This window comes from Podarcis tiliguerta, assembly GCF_965153285.1.
Source record: "Podarcis tiliguerta genome assembly, chromosome: 13".
Lineage (NCBI taxonomy): Eukaryota > Metazoa > Chordata > Lepidosauria > Squamata > Lacertidae > Podarcis > Podarcis tiliguerta.
In genome coordinates, this window is record NC_139546.1 from 878,977 (window position 1) to 884,976 (window position 6,000).

General features: G+C 49.8%; 1 long non-coding RNA gene across 1 annotated transcript; it reads left to right on the forward strand.

Annotated features, from left to right (window-relative positions):
• Positions 1-3,333: 3,333 nt before the first annotated feature.
• Positions 3,334-4,320, forward strand: LOC310661413. The gene is made up of 2 exons (XR_014503934.1): positions 3,334-4,215; positions 4,247-4,320. It is a non-coding gene; the product is annotated as an uncharacterized lncRNA (long non-coding RNA).
• Positions 4,321-6,000: the final 1,680 nt, after the last annotated feature.

The following is a 6,000-nucleotide window of genomic DNA, read 5'->3' on the forward strand; positions in this document are numbered from 1 at the left end:
GGAAGCTGGTAAAATGTGGGCTGGATGAGGTGGATTTGTAGCTGGTTGACTACTAGCCAGGGTTGCTCTGCTCTGCCTCGGCTGTGGGAGGCAGCCGTGCTTCTGAATGCCAGTTGCTGGAAGCCAGAGGAGGGGAGGATGTTCTTGTCCTCAGGTTCTGCTTCTGGGCTTCCCCTGGTCCACCATGGTGAGAGCAGGATGTTGGCTAGGTGGGCCCCCTTTGGTCTGATACAGCAGGCACTTCTAATGTTTCTTATGAGTTAACTTGCCCTTCAACGGCGCACAAAGGCTCCAATGCACAAACTGGGCTTTGATCCGCACACAGATTGTTTTCCAGCAGTGGTAAGTCCAGGCATTGGCACAGGCAGCTGTAATAATCTCCCCTCCCTGCCCCCACCGTTCACCTTTGGCCACATCTGCTCCATACCTTTTAAGCGCTATGATGTCTCTTTAAGCAGCCATGGCTTCCCCCAGTGCATTCTGGGAGCTGCAGTTTGTTAAGGGCCCCTCCAGTTGTTGAGATCCCCTTTTCCCCTCAGCTGCAACTCCCAGAGTTCCCTGTGAGAGCAGCATTGGGAACTGTGGCTCTGTGAGGGGAATTGGGGTGGGGGGTCTCCTAGCGGCTCTCAGCAGCCTTGGCAAAGTGCATCCCCAAGGAGTCTTTGGGCGACTGCTTAAAGGGGTCTGATACTGCTTTAAATGCCCGAGTCAGGTCAGATGCCTTGGTCTGCCCCTGGTGTTGGGCCCTGGCTGGACACCAGAGGGCAGCAGGGACCCACCTTTCGGAAGAAGTCCCCTGAAATCTTAAAGAGGCTGAGAAATCCCTGCCCACCTTTTTGCCCTGACGAGAGCACTCCTGCAAATGGTGGGGGTGACAGAAGTCAGCAACCTATTTCTTCCCTTGTAGCTAGAATCTGCCATTACCTGATCTATTTTTTCTCTTTTTAAAAAAGTTTGCTTTCAAATACTGCTATCAATGTACATTGGTGCTTTACATAAGAGCTTACATTATTTATTTATTGCATTTCTGTCCTACCTTTTTCTCCAAGGAGCTCCAGGTGGTGTGCATGGTTGTCCCCCCACCTCATTTAACCCCCACAACAACCCTGTGAGGTAGGTTAGACAGAGAGGCATGGACCAGCCCAAGGTCACCCAGTGAGCTTCATCACTGAGTGGGATTTTGAACCCTGGTCTCCCAGGTCCTAACCTGACACTCTGACTCTTACACCATGCTGACTCTCCGGTTAAGCAATGTGGGCAGGCGCCTGCCCCATGGAGCTTACAGTATCAGTTTTGACAGAGAAGGAGAGGTGAACTTGTTTATTAAAAGGGCTTCTAGAGAGCGCAGGAGGGGAGGCTGCTCTTGCACTCGTGTCATGCTCAGGGGTTTCCCTTTGAGGCATTCCATGGGCCACTGAAAGAACAGGTTTGTGCACTAGATGGGCCCTCATGGACCTGGTCCAGCAGGCTTTTTGGATGTTCTTATACTCCAGCAGCCTCGTTCGGACAGTGACGTGCTGTCCCTCGTTGGTCCAGGCAGCAGTGGAAGCTGCCGCTGTCCATTAAAGCACGCAGCATTTTGCAGAATAAGAAGCCAAAGAGACAGACCCCTGCTGCATCTGTCGCCCATCACTTTTCTTTCGTGCCCTTCCCAAAAGGGGCAGCCCCCTTGGAGAACAGAGCCTCTACCTCTGGACCCATCCTCTGTGGGTGTAGATTTTGCCTACATCCATTGTCAGCTGTGTGGATTTCATCTGCCCCTTTGCAGAGAAGCCGCAAACAGGCCTGGGAGGAGCTTTTCCTACTAATGCTCAGCCCAAACATGGCAGATAAATGACCTTTCGCTGCCACTTCTCTTCTTGTAATTATGGCGCACTTCCTTCTACCTCTTGCCCAATTAGCTCTGTTTCATGCACTCTAGCGGCCCAGGTGGGGGCTTCCTGCCTTGCACGGGAGAGTGAAGGTCTGTAGCTCAGGGATGGAGCCAGCTGCTTCGCATGCAGAAGGGCTCACCTAAAAAGTTTTAAAGGAAAGAGGACCTCAAGGGAGCAGATGTTTGGGGCTTCCTCTGCACCACACTCTAAAAGCACTACGATTCTGCTTTCGAAACAACATATCCACACTACAGATTTAAGGCACTTGCAATGCATATTTACAACACATGTCTTGCCCCTAAAGAATTCTGGGAATTGTGATTTGCAGAGTCTTGGGAACTGTAGCACTGCAGGGTGAAACTACAGCTCTTTGGGTGAAGTCAGGTGATTTAAATGTGTGTTGGACGTGTGGTGTGGATCTGCCCCCTACGAGCCCCCAGCATACACCAAGAAGGCACCAAGAAGAGTCCTTGTTCCAGTAGCACATTCAAAGTGCCATGGTGCCCCTTTAAGAAGCCATGGTTTCCCCCAAAAGCATTCTGGGAGCTGTAGTTTCTTCAAGGCACTGAGAGTTGTTGAGCATGGCCTCCATCTTGACTAGGAGCCACCAATAGCCTCCTCCTCTTCTATGAACTGGTCAGATCCACTTTTAAAGCCACCTAGGTGGGTGCCTTTCACTGCCTCTTGTGGAAGGGAGTTCCACAGTTCAACTATGTGCATTCTGTGCTGGTGTGGAATCACAGGATGCCCCCTCAGCTTGGTGCTGTCGTTCTCTGGGCTGCCCCTCTTCCCCCGCCCACCCGCCCTTGGTGCAAAAAACTCCCCCTCTGGATTGTGCTGGCACAGAGGCAAGGAAGGCGGGGGGGGGGGGGCATTTCCCTCCCCGCAACTCCCATCCCTTAGCCTTTCTTGGCTTCCAGGCCGTGATTTTATAGATGTGCATTAATGGAGCCACCGATTTCCACTGAAGGATTGGACTGGTAATTTGGCTAATTTTTCTTAAGCTTCATTTTTCACATTATGAGCATCACGGAGAGAAGACGAATGATCTTCCACGTTGCCTCTTAATGACCGGAGGAGGAGGAGGGGGCCTGGCTGAGAGGCTCCAACAAAGGTTCAAGATCTTTTGGAAGGCAAAGAGCGTGTCTGACTTTGGGGCTGGATCCTGCGGAGCCCTTTGGAGCAGAGCGGCCTTGAACTGGCAGAGTGTGATGGGGGTGGGAACAGCAACCCCCTGTTCTTCTCCCACTCACCGGAACTCTTGGACATCCCATGAATCAGAAGGTTGGGCGATCCAGGACAGAGAAGGGAAGGGCTTTCTGTTGGCGTAATAATAGAGTATTGGACTAGGACCTGGGAGACCAGGGTTCAAATCCCCACTTGGCCATGAAGCGCATTGGGTGACATCCTGTGCCCTTTTAAAATGTGTTGGGGTGGTTGTCTTTATTTTGATTGGTTTTATATTCCGACTTCATCCTGTGAACCACCCTAAGATCTGTGGCTATAGGTCGGTACATAAGTTATAATAATAATATTTATTATTATTATTATTATTATTATTATTATTATTATTATTCGGGGCCTGTGACGGCCTCTCAACCTCACATGGTTGTTTTGAGCATAACACGGGGAGTTGGAGAACCATGCGCAGCACCTTGAGCTTCTTTGAGGGAAAAGGTGGTATAGAAGTGTAAGAATTCCAGCTTCTGGAAGCGGCTGGAGGGGAGGGGCTCTTGCCGTCTGGCCCTGCACCCAGTGGGCTGGATGGGCCATTGGCAGGGTCTTTTCATGCTCCGTTAGCCAACGCCAGCCAAAGCCAGAGAGCAAGAATAGTGCATGGCCATAAACCAGGGCAAGGGATAGATTTCTGGCATGGGGATTCCAGTTGGGGGTAGAGTGGAAGGTGACATTTCTCGCTGGGGTCCGTGGGAGCCATGCTTCAGGAGAACGTGAGCCCACCGCCAGAACGTTCTCCCGTGTTCCCCACCGCCATGCTTCACATCCTGATTCCTTGGTTCAGCAGGGCCAAGGCAGCAGGCTTGCAGGAAAGGACAGGTATTAGAGAAATACACCAAAGGCTTCAATGGCTGCCACCACTTCTTTTTTTAAAAAAGAGGCCACCACAGATTGGTTTGGAGGCAGGGAACAATGAGGGGATTAAATGATCTGAAGGGGAAATCAAGCCCTTTAACCTGCTTGAGAATGTATCCTTATTTCTAACACTGGCAGCATTAAGATAAATTCAGCGGTGTAAATAAGTTTTCATGGATGTAATAATGGAATATTGAATGATTTGCAGGGATTTATGTTATGCAAAATGAACCATAGAAAGAGAAGAGAAGTCATTCATATCGTAAGGATGTGAAAATGAGTACTTTAAATTGTAAAACAGAAAATTTAATTTTGTGTGTGTGTATATATAATAAAAAATAATGCAGAAGGCCCCAGGTTCATCTTTGTTTGATGGCTGACAAGAAAACCGTGAAATATCTCATTGCACACCAAACTGGGAGAGGTGAGCTGGTTCTGGTGTCCTTTGCGACCTGCACCAGTCATGCTGTTTTCCTGCCTAACCTTGATAGGAAGTTAAAAATAAATAAAAACCCTTCTCCGGCTTTCCTATGGAAATGGCAGGTGCAAGGAGAGATGGGGGATTTGAGATAAGAAGGCAGCAGTGTTGACTGTGAGGGCGCTTGCTTCCCCCACCCGCCCTCTGCTGCCCAAGGCACAGATGGGGACGGATATATATATATATATAATCAATGTCTGCAGTAGCTTCTTTCTGCTCTGATGAATAGATTCTAAAGAGGCAGTGACATTATTTGAGATAAGAGAGGAGAGAAAAAGGGTCAGTGATAGAAAATGTCAGAGCGCAGAGATGAAACGCAGTGGCAAGATGGGGGGCACTGGGGGGGGATTGGGCCATGCGCTCCCTATCCCCCACACACATCCCCCTTGGAGGAGGAGAGAGGGAGGGAGGGAGGGAGGGAGAGAGAGAGAGAAAGGGTTTGAAAACTTTGAAATTCTAATATAGTTGAGGGGAGTCAAGTCACCATACTGAGTCCCCCCACTCCAAATGAATCCCCTCTGCCTCCAATTGTTCCTCAGGTTGAAGGCTTGTTTCTGTGTTGTTTGCTTCATCCCCCAAATTGTTTACAAATAATAACATGGAATGAGTGCTAAACTTGTGTTACATTCCACTATATTTCTGAAAGTGACTTTTATGTTGTGTGAAACCTCAAATCCAATTTGGAAATTAAAAGGAAAACATTGGGAAAACAGAATAAATGGCTCTGTGGATGCAGCCTCTCTCTCCCAACAACATAACTACCGCAGCATTTATTCAGGATGTTCTTTCTGGTTTTCAGAGCTAGCAAACTAAACTTGTGCCAGTTGCTGGAGACGTCAGGAGGGAAGAGAGCTCTGGCGCTCAGGTTCTGCTTGCAGGTTTTGCATGGAGGCGCCTGGGTGTCCCTGTGAGGACAGGAGGCCTCCCACTTCTCTCCCCAACAAACTCATGCTGTGATAGGGTCTAATGTTATGCCCACACCTGTGAGGATGGCCCCGTGTCCAGTCTTGCCCTGCTTTGGCTTGGCAGCTCTGCCCCCTGTCCCTGCTCTGGGTCCTTCATGGGTGGATTGGGGTGAGAGGGCAGTTCACAGGATGGCAGGAGAGACAGAGCTGTGCCCAAGACGGAGGGGCACCTGAGAGAGCAGTGCTGGACATGACTGCAAGTGAGTGGCAAGGCTGAGGAAAAGCAGACATGGGGTCTCACCACCCTCCCGGGTGCAGCCCCTTGAAAATGGAAGGTCACAATTCCTCTAGCCATTCATCACCCTGAGCAACCAAGGAGCGTTTTCCTGAACTCCTCCTCTTCAATGGCTCTGGTCACACCACCTCCCTCCCTGGCAACACCATCCCTGAAGGGTAGCATTTGGACTACTGGGTGCAGTTCTTGCTCACCTCACCTCAGGGAGGATACTGTACAGTTAGAAAAGGATCAGAAAGGGGCATGCAAAATGATTAAGGGGGTGGAGCGACTCCCCTGAGAGGAAATGACATTTGGGACTTTTTAGTTTAGAGAAAAGGCAAGGAACAGGAGACATAACAGAAGGTTTATTATTTT